The sequence below is a fragment of the Hirundo rustica genome, chromosome 6 (genome assembly GCF_015227805.2).
Source record: "Hirundo rustica isolate bHirRus1 chromosome 6, bHirRus1.pri.v3, whole genome shotgun sequence".
Taxonomy (NCBI): Eukaryota; Metazoa; Chordata; class Aves; order Passeriformes; family Hirundinidae; genus Hirundo; species Hirundo rustica.
The window spans coordinates 9,162,702-9,182,473 of NC_053455.1; positions in this window are offsets into that span (position 1 = coordinate 9,162,702).

Genomic DNA, 19,772 nt, shown 5'->3' on the forward strand with positions numbered 1-19,772 from the left:
GAAAATTTTAGTGAGATCTAAGTGTTCAGAACTTCAGGAATTCATATAGTTATTTTTTCAAATGTTGAAAGCACCACAATATATTCTCTGGATTTCCTACTATGTAAATACATATGTATCACATTGTTTGTTTCTTGGGTTTCTTTTCTTCTAAATAAGTTCCAATATCCATGTGGAGAATGGAAAGGAATTCTGTCTTCCTTAGCCATAACCTGAAAGAATAAATCAATTCCTATTTCCCCTATTTCTGGAAATAAATATCTCTTTTACAAAAATTTATTTCTTTTCCACCCAAAACTTATGTTTTGCCAGCATTTCTACTCTAGACAGATGGAAACAGGGCTCATGTTGCTGCCAGAGGCATCTGCTAGAGGGCTGCACTTGGGGTGTTCTGAAATGAAAGATTATTACATCAACCCAGCGGACAACCTGTAGCTGCCTTGCTTTATTTCAGCTGGAAATTTTTATGTCACAATCCTGTCTTCCTATTAGTCTATTACAAATAACCCTTCATTACACAAACATCAAATTAAGATAATGTGAAAGAAACTGATCAGTAACTTTCTATCCAACTCATTTTGTTCGAACTCTATTCTTCCAAATCTTTTCAGACACTGAAGCCAGTGTCTGCTGAGAACAGACTTTTGCCAAACTTGACCGACCATTTAATTTTAAAGTACTCACCTGCAAGTTAGCTCGCGTCACACAGAGGGGACACAGTATGACCTGAGAGTTAATCCTGCATTAGCAGCTGTCCACTGATGGTGCTGCCCAGAGAAGGGAGACTGAAATATGGCACACCAGACTATCAGTATGGCTCTAAGTGTCTGGGGCCAAGGTTGCTAAAGGACTCTCATTTTCAGCCTACGTCCAAACTCATGTGTTTTCCTGCATCCTTCACATGCTCCTGTTTAACTTTCTTCCTTAGGGGAGGATTTTTCCAGCGCATGGCTTGCAGATGCTTTTCCACTTCCAAACCCCTTCCATGTGTAGTGCTTTGTTTTTTCTCAGTATTGACATTTCCTTGTTTTCAGGGCTGGCCATACAAGATTTGCAACGTGGGATGAGATGAATTGCCGGTCTTATCAGCGTCGTGATTCCTGAAGGAATGAGGTGCACTGGGCAGTAACTCAATAATCTCAGAGAAGAAGGGCTGTGTGTTTTGTTCCTTGGGGTGGAAATTAGGGGAGCTGCAAACCTTCTCTCCTCCTGATAGTGCCTGACAAACTTGATTCATGTGGATCACATTGATTTTTATCTGATGACAGTTTTTGGTTTCATACAAACATATATTGTTCCTCTGGGGCTTTTTTCTTGTTTGTTTGGGTTTTAGTTTGGTTTGGTTTTTGTTTTGTTTTTAATTTGATTTAAACAAAATGAAGCATAGAAGAGGGGCAAACAGACATGTCCTTGAAGATCTGAAAGCTCTTTGAACTAAGTTGGCTGACTTTGCATGTTAACAAGGCTCAGCCGTAAAGGCAATATCAAGTAAACAGAAAGCAGTAATATCTTGAATGTCTATCTAGAGGGCAAGTGCTTGCACCAAGGTAAACCAAACATCTACCACACAAACTCTTTAAATTCATCAATTTCTCCATCTTGATATTAATATCTGACTCTCAAAGGGTTTCCCCTAGCCTTTATCCCTTCTTGAGTTCTACATTTGTTTAAAAGCTACTTTTCTGAATAGACTTTCTGCTTCTCATTTTGTTATAAAAAATGAAAATAAGTACAGACCATTGAGGAATGAGTAAACTGTTATTAGATATAAGTGGAAAAAAAATAGGTTGTTGTAATAACTGCTTATAAAGAGCAGATTGCCCAAGTATGCAATAGGAAATGAAATTAAAGATAACAAGATTATTTGATTGCAAGTGACTTCAAAACTGACATCTGAAGAAAAGGAATCTTCATCAACCTACATGATAACCAAATCACACCTTCATTCCTTCATTTTCAAGTGTTTAACAGCCTATTAAATCACATGGCAAATATAGATTATAGATTGCAGAATTACCTTGTTACTTCATTTTATTTTTGGCCATTTCACCTCAGCCTGGGAGTTAGTTTTATGGGATCCCAGTGTGTGTCTTTCACTTCTGCTAAAAGGCTTAGGGACATAGCTTGTGTGGTGGTTTGACCCGGGCTGGATGCCGGCTGCCCTCCAAAGCTGCTCTGTCACTCCCCTGCTCAACAGGACAGGAGATGGAAAATACAACAAAAGCTCATAAATTGAGATAAGAATAGGGAGAGATAACTCACCATTTACCATCATGGGCAGAACAGACTCCACTTAGTAATAAATAAATTTATTACTAAACAAAATCAGAGTAGGATTGTGGAAAGCAAAAGCAATCCTAAAAAACCACTTTTCCACTACCCCTCCCTCCTTCCCAGTCTTAAATTTATTTCTAGTTCTCTATCTCCTGCACCTCCCAGCCCTGAGCAAGTAGAGGCAGGGAGAACGGAATGAGGTTATGGTCACCTCATCGCAAGTTCTTTCTGGTGCTGTTCCCTCCTTGGGGTGAGAAACTCTTCCCCTGTGCAGAAGGATGTTCTGCCTAGAATGTAACTCACACAATGTCCTATTTGCAAGGCTATCAGTGCTGGGCTGAGAGAGGATGTGTCAGGGTGGTTTGGTGTTGAATTATGCCAAAAGCAGCCTCATTCAGTAACCCCAAAATTAAACATCCTGATAATGAGGTAAAGATGTGGCAGATATGGTAAAATATCCTTATCTAAAAATGCCCAGATGACACAGCTGACCCGGAGACACCAAATTCAGATTTCAGGGGCGAAAAATCTCCTCTAAGCAGTCAGAAACCACACATTATTACCTGCATAATACAGTCTTCATAAAGAAGATGGGACGCATCTTCTGCTTAAATTTACTTTGAGACAGGTGTTTTGAGAGACAGCCTAAAATCCCCTTAGTACACAAGGCTGGTTAAGGCACTCACCCAGGAAAATGGAGATGAACATTTTGAACTCATATTTTAAGCTCTCCCATCTCATCTTTTGACAAGAAAGATGTCACTAGTACCAGTGTGGTCACGGGAAAGAATATGATTTCTCCAGTTCAAGCAAACAATAGGGACATAAATAAGCTTATTTTGTACTTTTGTGTTTAGGAAAAATGAATTAAAAAAACCCAAACAGTTTTCTTGTTTCAGTTTCCCAGCTATGAGTAGATTCCTTCCTCTTTGTTCTCAAAGCCACGAAAGACTTCCCAAGATAAAAGTGAGTAATCATTGGGACTGGCACCATGCTCCAGGTCATGAACACAGGAGGATGATCTGGGGAATTCTGAAGTTGGCCCATGCCCTGCAGGGTCTGCTCAGGTAGGTCTCTCCCAGCTCTTCAGGCTCAGGAGTGCAAGTTGTGAGTGACTGTCACATGCTGCCCGCCTTCAGCTGTGAGAGAGTGAGATAACCCAGATCTGAACGTACCCTGCAGGCACCATTCCTCTTCATTTTGTTATTGCTTCTACTTTTAAGTGCATATCATTAAGCACTGAGTCTCCAGAGAGCTGTAGTTAGTATTTCTATTTTCTTTTCTTTAAATCGAATTATCTCCTAACTGCTGTATCATGAAATTACCCAGTGCCACAAAATAGAGAGGTAGTTTGTGCAATACGCATTTTCAAGAAAGAAAAATGATTAAGGAAGAAGTAGAGCTGCAATCATTTCCCATCTACCTAATGATGGTGGTGTGCTTTCCCAAGGGCCCTTGTCACCTGTTCTAAGTCACTAACTCTGACACTTTTCGTGCAACCACAAACAGCTAAAATCAATGGGAAATGGAAATGCCCTGACAAGGCCAAATTGAGCCCACCTAGGCTGTCAATGATTTTTTCACCCTTATTAATGCTGTGTGAATGTTCCTGCGTGTACAATGGTCAATCACACAGAAGCAGGGCGATGCAGAGCAATGCCATGTGCCTGGTCTCCAGTGCAGAGCCCTGGAGCTGGGCATCCTGCAGAGCATCAGGGGAGCAAAGGACCTGGGAATGGGATCCAATCCAACCAAGAGCTTGGCTGAGAGCGGTCTTGTCATTCAGGATGTCATTGAAGGGTTTGCCCTGTACATCATTTGTAAATAAACAGCTGGCCTCTGTCTTTGCACCCTACTCCAAATATTCATTTAAAGCTGCTTTAACTTTTCATTGTAGTCTTTTAATGTGCTGCTACTGCATGTAGGCTTTTTATGAGAATCCACGACAGAAGTGAGTGTTCATCACTCTACTTTATTCAGGTGAGTCTTAAGCCCTGTGAAATATAGTCATTTAGTCATTAGGCCTTGGGTGCCCTCTTTATTGTGCCAAATGGAATCTCCATATTCATATTTTGGAAAATATAAAACTTACTAATTTGCCTTTTAGATTTTTTCCTAATTAAAAAATAATACGTTTTAAAAATCAGCTCTTTTACACTTCTCTAATTAAATTTCCACGGGATATTTTTTTGGTGGGAGAATTCAATTAGGTTTTAATTTTAGTAATCAAAAAAGCATTGGTGCTTTGAGTATTTGATTTTTAATTTAAAAATTTGACATGGCATTCCAATTAAAATGTTCAACAGTTGCATTGTAGCATAAAAAGTCTATTACATCTGGTAATCAGGAGAATCCAATGACCATAAAAAATGCAAACAGTATTTCAAGCACCCTCAGGTAATAACCATATTTAGCAAAGACTAAACACTTCAATTACAGCTGCCTATAGCTGCTCTGATCACTCAGACCCCATGGCAGCATGTGGAAACAACTCTTTACCTATCTCACCGTTGGATAAGGTTATACCTTGAAAATGCCACCTGAACTCAGGTTCCAGCAATATCACCAAACCTGCCAGAAGCAGCATCAAAAAGGAAGTGTTGACTCTGTTTCTCATTCATGCAAGCTCACATAAACCCACCAAAAAAAAAAAAAAAAATCATCCATGCTAATAAGAATAATTAATAATTATTAATAGCTAATAATTATTAATTCTAAGAAATATTTAAATAATTAAAGCACCTAAATGTAAAAATATAATGCTATTTATGATCCCACATCAAGAGGTGCACAACATTTCAGACAATTGAAATGCAAAATCTTGAATGCACCAAATCCACAAAATGAAGAAGGCAAATGGATTGTGTAGAGTCAGAGTGAGTTAGGAATACAAAAATACTGTTTCAGTTTTCAGCAGGTGGATCATTTATATAAAAGATAAACCAGTACCTTGCCAGTGCCCAGCACAGACTGGGCTTATAAAAATTGTATACAAAGCAACCCTAAGAATATTTTGGTCCCCAGGGGCTTAGTCATTGTCATAATGGATCACAATTGGCTCCATCTAGTCTACTGACCTGCCTCTGACAGTGACAAATGCCACTGAAAAAATCCAATATTGTCACTGCTCACAACAAAATGTATGGCATTTTAGAAGAATTGTATCTGTCTGTCTTAGCTTTCGTTTGTCCTTCCTCGCCAAATAACATAATGTTCCTGTGCTAAATTTTTTCCATTTTCCTTTAAATGTCGACTTCACCATGCACTTCTCATCAATCACATGATTATTACACTTTGATTTTGGAGCTCCTTTGCTGCACGTGTCACTGCATGACACAGACAGCAAGGCATGAGGTCAGGTGCACCTGCATGCTTAAACGCATATGATGCAGTGGGGAAAAAACACAGCCAAAAACCTCCCTCAAGATGGTTCATTTTTGTTAATTTTTTATTAAGACTGGTATCATGCACTATGAAGGGAACTATGACTCAAATCATGTCAACAGCTGAATTCAGAATCTAACTTTGTACCTGACCAGGGTGATGTAAAAATGATGCTTGCTGTGGGTGTGCATGACTTTGCTGAAGACACTGTAGAGGCAGCTAAGAAAAGGTGTTAGATTAGATCTTTGGTGGTTAATAGAGGAAATTCAAAAGGGAAAAAAAATTAAAATATTGAGACTAATTGAGATGAAAATAATAGAAAACATAGAGCCTAGTGAGACTTCTTGTCTGGAGTTCTCTGCAAAACAGTGAAAACCACAGGGGCAGACTTGAGGGAAATGAAGAGAAGTAGTGATAGCAAAAAGGCAAATTCCAAAAACTATCTGAAATGAAGAGGGGAAAGGTTTTCAGGAAAGCAAATTGATCCAAAGACTGAAAAGATTCAAGACAAGTCAGATAGCAAATCAGAATAAATGATTTGCTATGATGAAATATATCATTTATAAATGATAAAAAAATATGACATGAATCCAAACAGGCCCTGATGAGGTAGTCAGCTAAGGACAAACAGGTTCAGTGCTTTCCTGGGAGTGCTCAAAGCCTGGGATAGTAACTGGAGTCAGTCCATTTACAGCAAGGTGGAGTAATTTATAGGGAATAAGAATCCTTGTCCCTTGCACTATCCTGCTGAGCAGCAGGGACAGGAGGACAAGGCAAACAGGGACAGTCATTGTGTGATGAGAACCCCAGTGATGGAATCTTGCATGGGGTCAGATGTGATAAACCCATAAAGGTCCATCACACCTGGGGGCCAGCCCTCGCAGAGAAATGGCTTAAAATAATAGTGAGATGACTTCTCCAGGTGTGCTTTGTAAAAGAAAAGGGTTTAATAATGACAAAAATAACAAACAGCATCAAACAAAAGAAACATAAGCCGAACACAGTGCAGAGAGAATTCTCGCACTGGCAAAGACAGTCTGAAAAAGCCCCAGGAAGTTCCGTGCAGTCTTTTAAGTACTTAATGGTCAAGGAAGGCTTTTCTAGCACCTTGTCCAGTGAAATTGGCGACAGGTTTTGAGCTACAGGTCCAGGCATCCAACTGGTATCTCTGCTTGACCCCTGGTCAATTATGGGGAAACGAACATCGAAGTTTCTGTCTCTTTTACCTCATGAGCATGGCAAGGGGTGAAACTTAAACCTTTCCCTATATGGAAACACCTGCTCGGGTGTGGGGGTGCATTCCTACATCCCGGAGCCCCTGAGGCTCAGCCCAGCTGCCACGGAGCACACAGCAGCACACAGCAGCACACAGCAGCACACAGCAGCACACGCCAGTCCCACTGTAACCACGGGTCACCTCCCCGAGCACACCCCAGTGCAGACCCACTGGAGATGCCAACAGGGAGGTGTGGCAGGAATGAGAGCCGAGAGGAAATGTCTGTATCCAAAACCTGCTGTGAGGTAACTCCCACAGGGCTCCTAGAGGGATGCACTACCTGAGTGCCACCCCACATTTCATACACGAGAGTCTGTTTCTACTTATTACAACTACAGCTGTTGTGGGGGTGAAAGGCTGAAGCCCACTCAGCCCCCGCTCTTGGCACCTGAGAAAGATCCATCAAAATTAACAATCCGTATGGTGCTGGAGGAGCAGCTCCGTTTCTCTGCTCTCACACACTCTCTGTAGCAGAGAAAAAGAGCAGCTGGCATTTTAAGGAGTGAATATGAAAAGGGACAAGCTTAAAAGTCTAACTCGAAATTTAACACCAAACAAGAAAAAAGCCACCAAGAAGATTAAACAGAAGTTGAAAACAGGCTTAAAAATAAAGGAGCAAGTGAAGGAATCATTTACAAACCAAATGAAGAGGGGAATAGATAAGATAAATTCTGAATATTAATGAGTAATCAAAAGTAGGGGGGAAAAAAAGAGAAGCTAAAATAGGTCTATTTTACCCCAGGCAAAATAATGTACAATATTTCAGTCTCCCTAGTTAAATTATAGAATAAAAAGGAACCTTAATAAAATATCAGTGTGTAAATCTCTCTCCAAACCACCCACATGCTGACTGTTGCTGGAGATAAATAGGTACAATAACAGGTAGAAGGCAAAAAGCCACTGTCACAAATGCAGTCAGGTTGATTGTTTTTCTGGAGACAGTAGAGGAGGTATTTTAATAAACACAAACCAGGAAAATTAGTGCAGTTGAGCTGACCGGCAGAACAATTTTCAAGAAAGTGAGATTACACTGTGCACAACTCAGGCCCCGAGGGGTTGGATATGTGTAGAAAAGATGCTAAATAGTCTTGCTGAAGTTTTTTGATATTTCCAGTCAGGAAGCTCTCAGTTTGCTGATGGCACAGAAGGGTGGCTGATGCATTCAGGGTCCAGCCTAAACAGCCACACTTTCCTACATAATTAGGGAAGAGAGACTCCTAAGACAGAATGGGACCAAAAAAAATTTTTTTTCCCCTTTCATCCTTTTCTTTGGGTTGGGTTACATTATTTAAGGGTGTCCTGGGGATTTTTGGGGCTTCTGAGTGGTTCCTGCTGTAAACAATGTTTCTTTTGTTCCGGGGCTGGAGCAAACCTGGAGCTTCACATTTAAACTGCTCATGAGGCACTCTGCAGCTCTGCTTGTTGTATCCTCGGGGCACCACATACACTAATAAGAGAGAGCAAGAGAAGAACCTATGTGGAAAGGCTTTGATGTCTTGTGCCGAGACTCCACGTACAATCTGATATGTTAATCATGGCATTAGTCATTATGCAGTGAGGAAAAAAAAATATCTACTGTAATGAATATATAGATTCCTGGAAGTGGTTGCACAATCCAGGCTTTTCTCCTGGCTCACTCAGTCCTATCAGTGCCATGCTGCTGTGTTTTGTCTCACTGGGCAACCTACTTATTCCTCACAGTGGGAGATTGGGACTCTCCCTCCTCTCTGGCAGAACAGCACTCTGGAAATAAAGAGTGTTGTCAAAGGCTGCTGGCATCCCAAGTTCAAAGATCCTCCTGCTGCAAAAAAAAATCCACAGGATTTCTCATTGCCGGTATATCCTTGTCTATTGCCCTGCAACTTATCAGGGACCAGGGCAAAGCTTTGAACTTCAGCCTTCCTCTCCCCAGCACAGCCTCTGCAGCCTGAACTGAATGAGGGATGACACTGGCTCTGCTTTTTTTCTCTTGTTGCTTTCCAAAAATAATTCTCATGAAATGTCATGGGTGAATGTCTAAGAAAAAATATTGCCCAGGTCTGCAGTGAAATTTTCCCAGTTTCTGGCAGCCAAGGTCTGGCCCTGGTGAGTTCTGGTGTCCCCCCAATCCTGGACAGGCGTGAGACTTTCTGGCGTTCAAGGGTGTCCCTGTACTCCCACTGAGAAGTTTAGTCATCTTCCTCTCCTCTGGAATCCTTTTATCTAACAAAAGAAACAGGATAATAAGAGCTCATGAAGGTATCATCCAGGGCCTGAAAGTTCACATGTTCAGATGGCTTCTCTCTAAATATTGAGAGGCATCCTATATTCATTTCTTGTAGACTGAGCAATACAAGGTAAGTAATACAGAAAATAATCCTGCAGAGGATAAGGGACCAATCACTGTATATTGCATACCGAAAAAGAAGTATTTTCATTCTTTTTATCATCCTGAAATTGCCTTTTGAAGACTCCAGCTCCAAAGGGAGACTGCCTTCTTGCTCGAGGGAATTTCAAATTAGCAGTCAGTTAAACTCTAAGAGCTGTTTCTCCTGGGAATAAACACTTGTTTTGTTTATCTCCAGCCAGCAGCTAATAGCACAATAATGATCCAATCCCCAGATCCCTTTGGCTGGAAACTGATACCTTAATCTCTGTATTGCAAGTCTTATCAGCCTTTGCTTCTATGTAGTTTGAACATTTCCTTTGTACCCTCCTTGCCCCCTGCAATGAAAGACTGTCACAGCTTCTGGTTATCTTTACCATGAGTTACCTTTCCCTGACCTCATTCACTGCTTTCTCATAAATATCACCTCTGAACTCTTTTCTTCTGGCCCCTGTATGACTGTTACTGAAGCCCAGTGTTACTGTTAATTTTGCTTAACTTTCTCTGTTGTTCACTATCCCAGTGGAATGGCATTATGTTTGATTCAACGATCAAGACAAACCAGTCCTGCTGTTATCCTGCCTTTACCCAGCTGCAATCAACAGGAACGTGTAAAGCAAGCACAAAGTAGACATTTCTTTTGAATCTCAAACCACCTGGAACTTCCCCATGTTACCGATTAGATCCAATAGAACCTCAATGAGAGAGAAAATTAATATTCCCGAGGGTGGCCTTCTGGCATCCCTAGGTGGTACCAGCTCTTTAGCAGTTCAGACATGTTGAGTAAGGACCCAGCATGTTCTAGTCACATTTAGAGAATCCTTAGCAGAACTGAATCAAAATTAAGCTTCCTGTCGAGGTTTACTCATCACCCCATCACATGTATCCAATCACGGAAGTAATACTGTGAAACAGTGAAAGCTCACACAAAATAAAACACACAATTAAAAATTAATATATCTATTGGAAAATATCCTCCATTCTTCCTTGTATACAGACCCAATTGCTTATTTATCCTGCACATCTTACACAGCTTTAACAGCATCTTTCCATTACAGACCATCCTTCTCCCATCTATCCTCCTTCTGTACTCTCAGATGTTGCAGCTGTTTGATCTGGTAATGTGATGCAAAAGGATAAACAGTATGGAATAAAATAATAACATAATTTTGCCTTCCTCAAGATACCTCACCAGTTTGTTTTACAGACAGACCACTAATTTGACCATCTAATTAGAGCTGGCTTGTTAAATAAACAAAGGCTAGTGATTTATACACTTATACACTTCTACTTTAAAACATATACTGCTGTATGCATGGTCATTCAGAAGCTGTAATGCAAATATCACTGATTTTAATTAATAACAAGGATTTTCTTCTCTATTTAAGCTTTGTTTGTTTCTCATTATATCTAGATTTTCCCAGTATCTGTCTCAGTAATAAAAATACAGACAGACAGGAGATGTGGCCACATTTATCCTACAGCATGCTATCCTTCCATTTATGTCATATGACTCCTAAAAACTGAAGCTCATTGGAGCCTAATTTTGTCTAAAATAAAGCAGAATGGAAAGAGGCCTCTAATGGAAGCACAAAGCCGCGCAGAGACCATAAATGAGTCACACACCAGACAGTGACATTGCCCAGGAATGCAGATAGCTGCATGGTAAAGGGTTGCAGTGCATTCCTCATTGTTTTACCTCAAAAGGAAGTGTACTCAGAAATGAGAGTCAAGATCACAGCAACCTGATGCAAAACTAATGCCAGATTTCCTAAAAATGCAAACCAAGCCTCAGCATACCTGACTAGGTAAGTACCATTTCCAGTTATAAGTTTAACATTTTTGGACCAGATATTTTCTGGTGTTGGAGGAGAAAAAAAGTGCAAGGGAAGAACACAATGAGCTTTTTCTCTTTTTTTAATTTTCTTTTATTATTTTTATTTTTTAAGTGGAAAAAATAGATCTACCACATTCTCTTTAATTGGTTGCACATCAATTCACCTGAGGAGAAAGAAGCAGCTCTATTGGGCCATATAGAGTTTATCTATGCTGCTTGACACTTTTTAAATTATTTATTTCTGCCTTTTGGAGAGGAAAAATATCAAAGTGTGCTGTGAGAAGCCATTTTGGTTCAAAATTCTTTGTAAAATATAAGAATAGCAGGAATAGTGTGAGAATTTTAACATTCCCAACTCTCACTTTCTTTTCCTCCTTGTTTTTCTTTCCCTCATTTGCAGTTATTGCTGGTTTGAGCCCAAGAGCCCAGCAAAGCACCCTGCCTGAAAATCAGCACCGAATAAAAGTGAACCTGACTGTCTATTTCAACAGCCCAGCCTGAGAGAATTGCAGAGGATATAGAGCAATCCAGCTAATAGAAAATAAATCAGTCGTTTACAGTCCCTCCTGTTTTAGGAACTGCAAGTGTTACCCATCAGTGACATGGCTGAGGGCATTTTTTTTAACAGCACTATATCCTTGCAGTTGTTTGCCATATTCTGAGGTGATTCTGGGCTGGCTCCTTTGCCACGCTCAGTGGCTTTCTGCCATTCACACCTGTGGAACTACAGTAAACTGGTGAAAAATGCCACCAGCTTCAAGTAGCGAGCAATCAAAACTGGCTCACACACTGGAGAAGAGGGTGCAATGAAGACTTGCCTTACATTTGTACTTTAGGTAGCTCAAGATGCTTGGCCTCAGTGGACTTGCTCGGCCCTGTAATGAGATTAAGCTCCTATTTACACTGCACACGCAGTGAGCCTCTGGATATCTGAGGTGGCTCCAAATGAGCTGCCCAAGGGCCAGGCTGAGAGGAAGGGGAAAGCAGCCTCTGATGGATGGCCACCAGCTCAGCCTGGCAGCCCCCAGCTCTGCCCCACACTGTGGGGATGCTCAGGGACACCTCCCTGCAGAGAGCTGGCTTGTCATCTGCATGGCCTGTCTGAGAGAGCACAGCTTAAATTGGGCCGACAGCGGGTCGGTGCAAAAGCCAAACAGCAGATTTCCTGCCTTAGCCACATGCTTTTCCTCCCCTGGACCACAGAGAGCCCCACTGTTGAAGGCATTTTCAATGAAGTGCTTTGCCCCATCCAAATAAACCCAGCTTGACTTACGTTCAGCGGGGGTGTGGGCAGGGAGAGACTTGAGAGGGAAACAGTGGGTGGTGGAGGAAATGGAAAAAACGAGGCAACACCAGGAGAATTTGAGGGCATAAACATGAAAGCAGACCCGGTGCCTGCTGGCAGGGCGCGAGGTGTGGTGGGTCCCCGAGGGGTCACGGGAGCCACGCTGCCTCGCTGACACGCTCCTCCCGTGGTGAGCAGCGCTCGCTGCGACATGCAGCTTTGATCAGGAGGATGCTGTGGTGGCAGAGGAACAAGGAAACGTGGGTCAGATCCTGCTCTGCTGCTCTCCCATGGAGTACTGCCCTGATCTAGCAGTGGCATGTGTCTCACTTCACAGTGGCTGAGAAATTAAAATGTGGTCTACCACATGCATTGCAAAATGCTCACATAGGAATGTTGTGTCGGGTTTGCCTGGGGTAGAGTTAATTTTCCTCACAGTGGCTGGTATGGAGCTGTGTTTGGAATTTTTGCAGAACACAGAGCTGTTAATATAGAGATGTTTTTGTTATTGCTGAGCAGGGCTTACGCAGAGCCAAGGCCTTTTCTGCTTTCCGTGCTGCCACGCTGGCGAGGAGATTTGGGCTGCATGGAAGGCTGGGAGGAGACACAGCCGGGACAGGTGACCCAAACTGACCAAAGGGATATTCCAGACCATATCACATGCTCAGTATATAATAGAGGGGGAAGAAGGAGGAAGGAAGGGACGTTTGGAGTGAAGGTGTTTGTCACCCCAAATAACTACCACACAAGATAGGATCCTGCTCTCTTGGAGCTGGCTGAACACCTGCCTGGCCATGGAACGCAATGAATAAATTCATTGTTTTTGCTTTGCTTCTGTGTGCTGCTTTTGCTTTTGGTTTTAAACTTTCTTTATCTCAATCCAACAGTTTTCTGCCTTTGACCCTTCTGATTCTCTTGCTGATCCTGCTGGTGGGGGAGTGAGAGAGTGGCTGTGTGGGGTTTGGCTGCTGCCTGGGATTAACAAAGTGGCAGAGCAGAGAAGCGGCTGGTCAAGGCCAGGATGGAGCTTTATATCAGTGAGAGCTGGTGCAGGAGTATGGAAGGAGGTGGATTAAAATGCTTCAGTCCTCATGCCTCAGTGCCTCAATGCCTCATTAAATGCCTTGGTTAAAGTGTTGAATTTGAGCTTTGCTTCAGACTAGTGCAGTTTCTTAGTGAACTCAGCTGTACACTTGATCCTGATCAAGCAGACAGGGAAAGCAGAGGTCTCTGAACTGTGACTCAATTACAGCAAGGGATGTGGCTGAGCCATGGTAGTCCAGTGGGCTCTTCTGCCTCAGTGCTTATGGGCTCCATAAGGGCTCCTGCAGGGAGGTGGGAACAAAAAAAAATGCCAGTTTCTCTACTATAAGACCTGCAAAATATTCCAGCACAGACCAAGGAAGTGAGGTGAAGAGTAATATCTTTGTTTTAAGAGTGAATGAATTAAGAGTTCTCTTTCCCAAAGCAGGGGATTTCTCCCTATGCTCATTTGAGTCTGTACCCACATTGCAAGAAAGGGAGCAGAAAGTTCTCGTGTGCTACCAACAGGACCTGTCCTGTTTATGCAATGCTCTATCTTTAGAATAAAACCCACCTGGGAGATTATTTATCAGCAGAAGTTTTACATTCATTCCTTGGGCACTTGAGCATACAATAAACCATGCCTCTGATTCCTTGAATGAGGGGGACACAGGAGGTCAGATGGTAACTGGAGTTCCTGGACCACATTCCTTCCCCATTTCTGAGACTGTGCAGCTGCTCTGACTGCCCTGCCTTGACACTGCCTATATCTTGCAATTCTATCCCAGCTCTGAGTTTCTATTCCTGGCATCTGCTGTTGTTTTTTTAATTGGTTTTTTTTTCCTGTCAGAACTCACAAACAAAAGTTATCTGTCCATCACTCAGCAGAATCTAACTTTAAACACAAGTTTCTGGAGCATCTTCCCCCTATATGTAGTCCTCCCTTAGTGACACATCTCCCACTAACTCGGTCAAGCAATTTAGCTATAAGATACAGATTTCTGCAAGCTTCCAACACCACATTTGCTGGATCAATATCCTGTGGGAGAAGAATGTCAATAACTAGAATTAAGGTTTGATTTGTAAACACAGCTTTAAGGATGCTTGAAAAATGGGATTTTGCTGGAATTCCTAAATCTTTCCACCATAACTTGTCCAACAAGGTCAGATTTTAGTTCAAGCACTGAACATCTTTGGGGAAGACTGTTCCTCTGAAAATGTGGTACTCTTGCCTTCTTGTTTAATCATGACTTTCCCTGTACTGTATACACCACAATATAATCCCTGTCCTTGGGAGAAAGGGAGCAATAAAGTTGGACAGAAACTGTTGCAATTCTGGAAACTGATTTCATTTGGAAGGGATCTTGAGCCTAAGGTGGCTATTTGATCTGGACATTTTCCTCCACAGCTCTTTTTTCCTGTTGGCAAATGTGGTTTGTTATATACCCAAGTCTTTTCTCTTGGGGAAGAAAAGTGATGCATTATGGATTGCATATTCTAATTAAGAAACATAGCTCAGAGACACAAACGGATCATCAAATAACTGATAAATTTAATTGTATAAGACAGTAATAATTTCCAAGTAACCAAATTATCCAGGGCTTTGGATACTTAGCTGTTCAAGAACATTTCAAAAATTTAATAGAAGACTTTCCATATTATTACATGGAAATATAAGACTAATTTCCATCAAAGTTCTAGCCAAAGAAAAAGAAAAGAAAGGGAAGAAAAAAGGAAAAAAAAAAAAAAAATCTGGCAACCTTAATAGTCTCCTTAGATGGTAAATCAAGAAATATATAATTTCTGCACAGGTAAATTGGAAGCATTTTGCGAGAGACTATTGAAATGCTAATGTTAGGGATACAATAAAACTGTTGCCTCTCTCAAAACAGCATCTTGCATGAGCAGTGGATAAAAAGGATTATTACTGTATAGTTACAAATGCAGCCTGTATCACAGGCCTGTAGTAGAGAAATGAATTGATACACTGAAATATGGTCACATGGGTCTGAAACAGAATCAGCTCATCCCTCCTGACAGAGTAACCAAAAACATATTTTTCTTTTACAGAAGGGAAGAGGAACCAGAATTAGTCACAGAAATATTCCATTTCTGCTCTGGGATGGTGCCAGGTCAGATTGGGGTTCTCTGGGGCATTTGTTCATTCCTTTACAGCCTGGCCCAGGGCAGGTTGCTGATGGTGCGTCAGACACGCTGCGCTGAGCAAAGTGGGATGGCTGCAGGTTTTACAGGTGATGAGTGGATTGAAGGCAGGGTGAAAGTAAAGAGGTTTAGAGCACAGGGTAAAAAAATCTTTCCAAGAGTTAGTAAGGGGTTTGGTTTTAATCGGTTAAAATTTAGGTACGACTGAAATTATTTGTGTTTTTAATTAGAACAAAAAATTTGGGATTAAAACAAGTATTCTAACAATTTCTTCAATTGTTAATAGAAATGATCTTTGTTAATGTTTCTTTGTGACAGCTACAGCTGCTGAGACTTTGAGTATTTAGCTGACAGAAGGAAACCTCTGAGGGAAATTTATTAGGATCAGGCTGTAAACAGAAGGAAGACAGACCAATTTCTGCATTTCTCAAGCAGAGGAGCACCAAACTGTGGTTTTATGGCAGGGTGACTGGAAAGTAGTGGGAATGGAAAGCACATTGGAATTGTCATTTAAACTCAGGGTTCAGGAGCTGTTTTGATTTTTTAATATATGCTTAAAAATGACAACATCCCCTGAAAGATCAGAACTACCATTGTGCTCAATCCCAGGTGCAGTTCAGCCGCTGGGACTCTGCAAAACACAGATGTGTTCCACTGAAGCAAAGTCAATGTGACTTAAGTGCTTTGCTGAACTGGAGCCATAGCTGGACCCGAGTCAGAGACCCATCAACTTCACATCCTGGAGCACTCCCACAGCTCACAGAAACCCTCTTTCCCAGTGTAACCCTACCTGCCCTGGCAGAGAGGTATGCGAGTCCTGTAGGGACCTCAAATAAAGGTGTTTCCAGGGAGGGTCTGTCTCCCAGTTTGTGCTGATCCTGCACAAAGCTGCTCTTACATTGCCCACATTCTCTTGTTTCTCTGTGATCTTTATAACTTGTGAATAAATTATTTGTTTTATGGAGCTGTAGCATATGGCAGCAAAGAATCACTCTGTTATGAGGAACTCCCAGGTGACAGAAAGAAAATGAATAACTAATTTCTTGTTGCTGTGAATGTGTGAGTACTCTCTGATACCAGGTCCTAGGTCTCATATGAATGTGTTTCACTCCAAAGACAAGAGTGGGGAAAGAGTTGTCAGACCAGGCATAAAATATGAGCAAAGGACTAGTTGAGTGCAGTCACCTGAGGGGTCATTTCTATTGTTCTTCCATGCAAAAACAGGGACCACACTATCTCAGTTACAAAAATGGAGACGGAATAAATCACATAAGTAACTGAGAATCCATCTCCAGATTATTTTATCCTATGGTGCTACAAATAGAAGACACCAACTACAAAGTTCACCACCAATTGTGGACAGCAGTTTGTTTGTGAGGTTGTTCTAGTTTTGCTCTCTGTAGAGGGAAAATCAAACAAGGACATCAAAACTGAAATCTCATGCATCTTGAAATCTGCCTTTTATTTGTACTAACCTTTTATTAGGTCTGAACAAAAGGTTTTTGTCTTTCCAATATATTCACCAAGGATCCATTCTGCACACAAACCAATCTGAAATTTAATCATTAAGTAATGGAACAGATTTCATTAGCTGCACCTTACAAGTGTTTAGGTGTCAGGTTGCTCCCAAGCTGCTGATGCAGGTTTTGGGTAGATAACAGTCATAAAAGATAGAAAATGTTCCTGAGGATATATGACTTGCTGGATATTTTTTAAAAAGCTATTGATATACATGAGCTCTTAGTGTTTATTTAGTGCCAAAAATATGGCACATTAGTACCAAAGTGTTCCCAGACCCTGAACAATTACAATTGAACAGAAAGGCACAGGGGAGTCATTGTATGCTGGAAAATCCAGTGGAAATCTTGTATGAAAAGCTTTGATTTTTGGTTTAAACTCCCTTCTTGTAAGCCTTGTAGTGCTGCCCCAAGAGCGTAATGAAGGACAGATCATGGTGACTGTCTTTATAATGCCAAATGGCTCATAAAGTGCCAGCATGTGATGGGAAAATTCTGAATGAGGGATTGCTTTCCTCCAGCATTAATACTTTAATACATGAGTATGAAAACAGGATCTTGTATTCAAGAGTTGCTCACCCTCAGCTCTGATGTTTTCCCCAGACACTCGGAGACACAGCAGGCACTGATGGCTCCAGACTTTTGGGCAATTAGACTGTAAGGGGAAAAAAGCCCAGGATTTCCTTTGTCTGAGGTCCCTCCTCAGAAGCACCCAGCTCCAGCTGTTGCTCCATTGTTGCACCATGGTTAAATTATTTTAAGGACCCAGATATCTGAGGCTCACTGGAGTCACCTGCTGTAAAGGGGCTTTGGTCCTATCTCAGGTGAGCTGAGGTGCCTTTCAGACTTTCTAAACCTAGCTTCCAGATGAAGCTTGATCTGAGACAGGATACAAAACCATCAGTGTTTAGGCAGAAAGTTTTTCTAAAGCTTTGCACAAAATTCAGGTTTATACATGGAAGGTCATTTTTCACGAAGCTGCTCTTGGTGCTTTGTGATTTAAATTACCATCCTCCTCAGGGGCTCTTAGCAGGGAAAGATGATTAACTGGCAGAGTGGCAATGCTGGAAGTGTTGTAACCATAACAGTGCAAGAACATGCTGTTATCAACCTCTGCTTCAGTCTCTTCAGACATAAAATGAGGCTCACATGCCTGCAAGAGCATTTGTTGGTTTGTTTGTTTTTCTCCAGCAGGCTAATACCTGTGCTCATAACCCTTGCCCTGGCTATTTGACATTCTCACCACAGTGTGCAGAGACAGAAAGTGCTGCCTGCATTCAGTATTACGCAGACAGATTTAATGGTCTCAAAGGTTGGACCTGCGCTCCCATGCCAGCTTCACTACAGTCTCTGCATTTCAGTGGTTTCCCGGCTCTTTCTGCTCTCTTTCCCTCTGCCTTAGCCACATAAACCTCTGACCCCAGAGATCATAAGCACACTGCAAATGTCTCCAGTGCTCAGACCCAATTGCTGCTGTCACAAACATTCAGGACAAGACTCAGGTTCTTGCTATCCAGTATGCAGATCAGAAGAGAATACCTTCAAAGGAGATTTTAGTCAAACCAAAAACTGACAGGTGATTTTTCTGTAGTCTCAACGTTATGTATTCCTCTCTAAAAATGAATTTTAAAATTACATTTTTGGTAGTCTGGATTCAAGAAGGGACAGTAAAAGCCCATGGGAAGAAAAAATATACCAGTTTTCTGTTATTAGTTCCATTCCCTCTGCTTCGGGGATGCCCTCGGACACAGACCACTGGAAGGATATTCTGTAGGAGTGGCACAAGGTGCTTGTTTTGGCCTTACATGGCTCCTTAGGAATCTGCTCACTTTTGGACACTGTATAATACAGGATACAGAACTCAGATGTCCACAGTGCCTGCTCCTCCACTTCTGTGTAAGGAGGAAAAAGCAACTTGCAATATCAGCAGGGTAGAAATTTTTCTGGTAGGAGAAAAAAAAAGAAAATGGGGAAAGATGAACTGCATAACAGATTTTGTAAAGAGATTGAAACCTGGAAAGGCTTTATCAATGGAGTAAAACACAAGGGCTTGAGGAAATACTAAAAAAAAAAAAAAAAAAAAAAAAAATTAGAAAAATGTAGGCCTATGAAAGATTACCATGATCAATTCCTAGTGAAACTACTCGAATAGGGTTTGTGCAGATGCTGAATAATCTCATGCTGGTTGCAATGAGATATCTGAAGATTGAATTCTGTCAGATCAATATAAGAAATGTGCTCTCAATACAATGCCAACACTTGCTGTAATAGGCAGCAAAATTCTGCGTCCATGTCTAGCTCTGTATTGTCGTTTCAGATTTGAGTTCAAATATCTAAGACATTTTATGGTGCGCCACAGGAGAGGGATACAGTTTCTGCAGCAGAGAGTATTTTCTCATTTAGGCATAATACAGCCTACTTCCTCCTTCGCATTTTATTTGCACCTAAGTTTAAAAACCAAAAAGAACAGAAATTTTAAGGCCCTATTTTCCCTGTCTGACTTGTAGTGGTTTTCAAAAACCCTGAACTGAACTCCTGTAAGCCAGCAATGCCAGAAACAGGCACTGCAAGCCTGGCAAAAAGGGATTCCTGGCCTGCCCAGTGCATTTGTTCTGACAGAAATGGATGGCTCCTCTCTTCAAACCTGG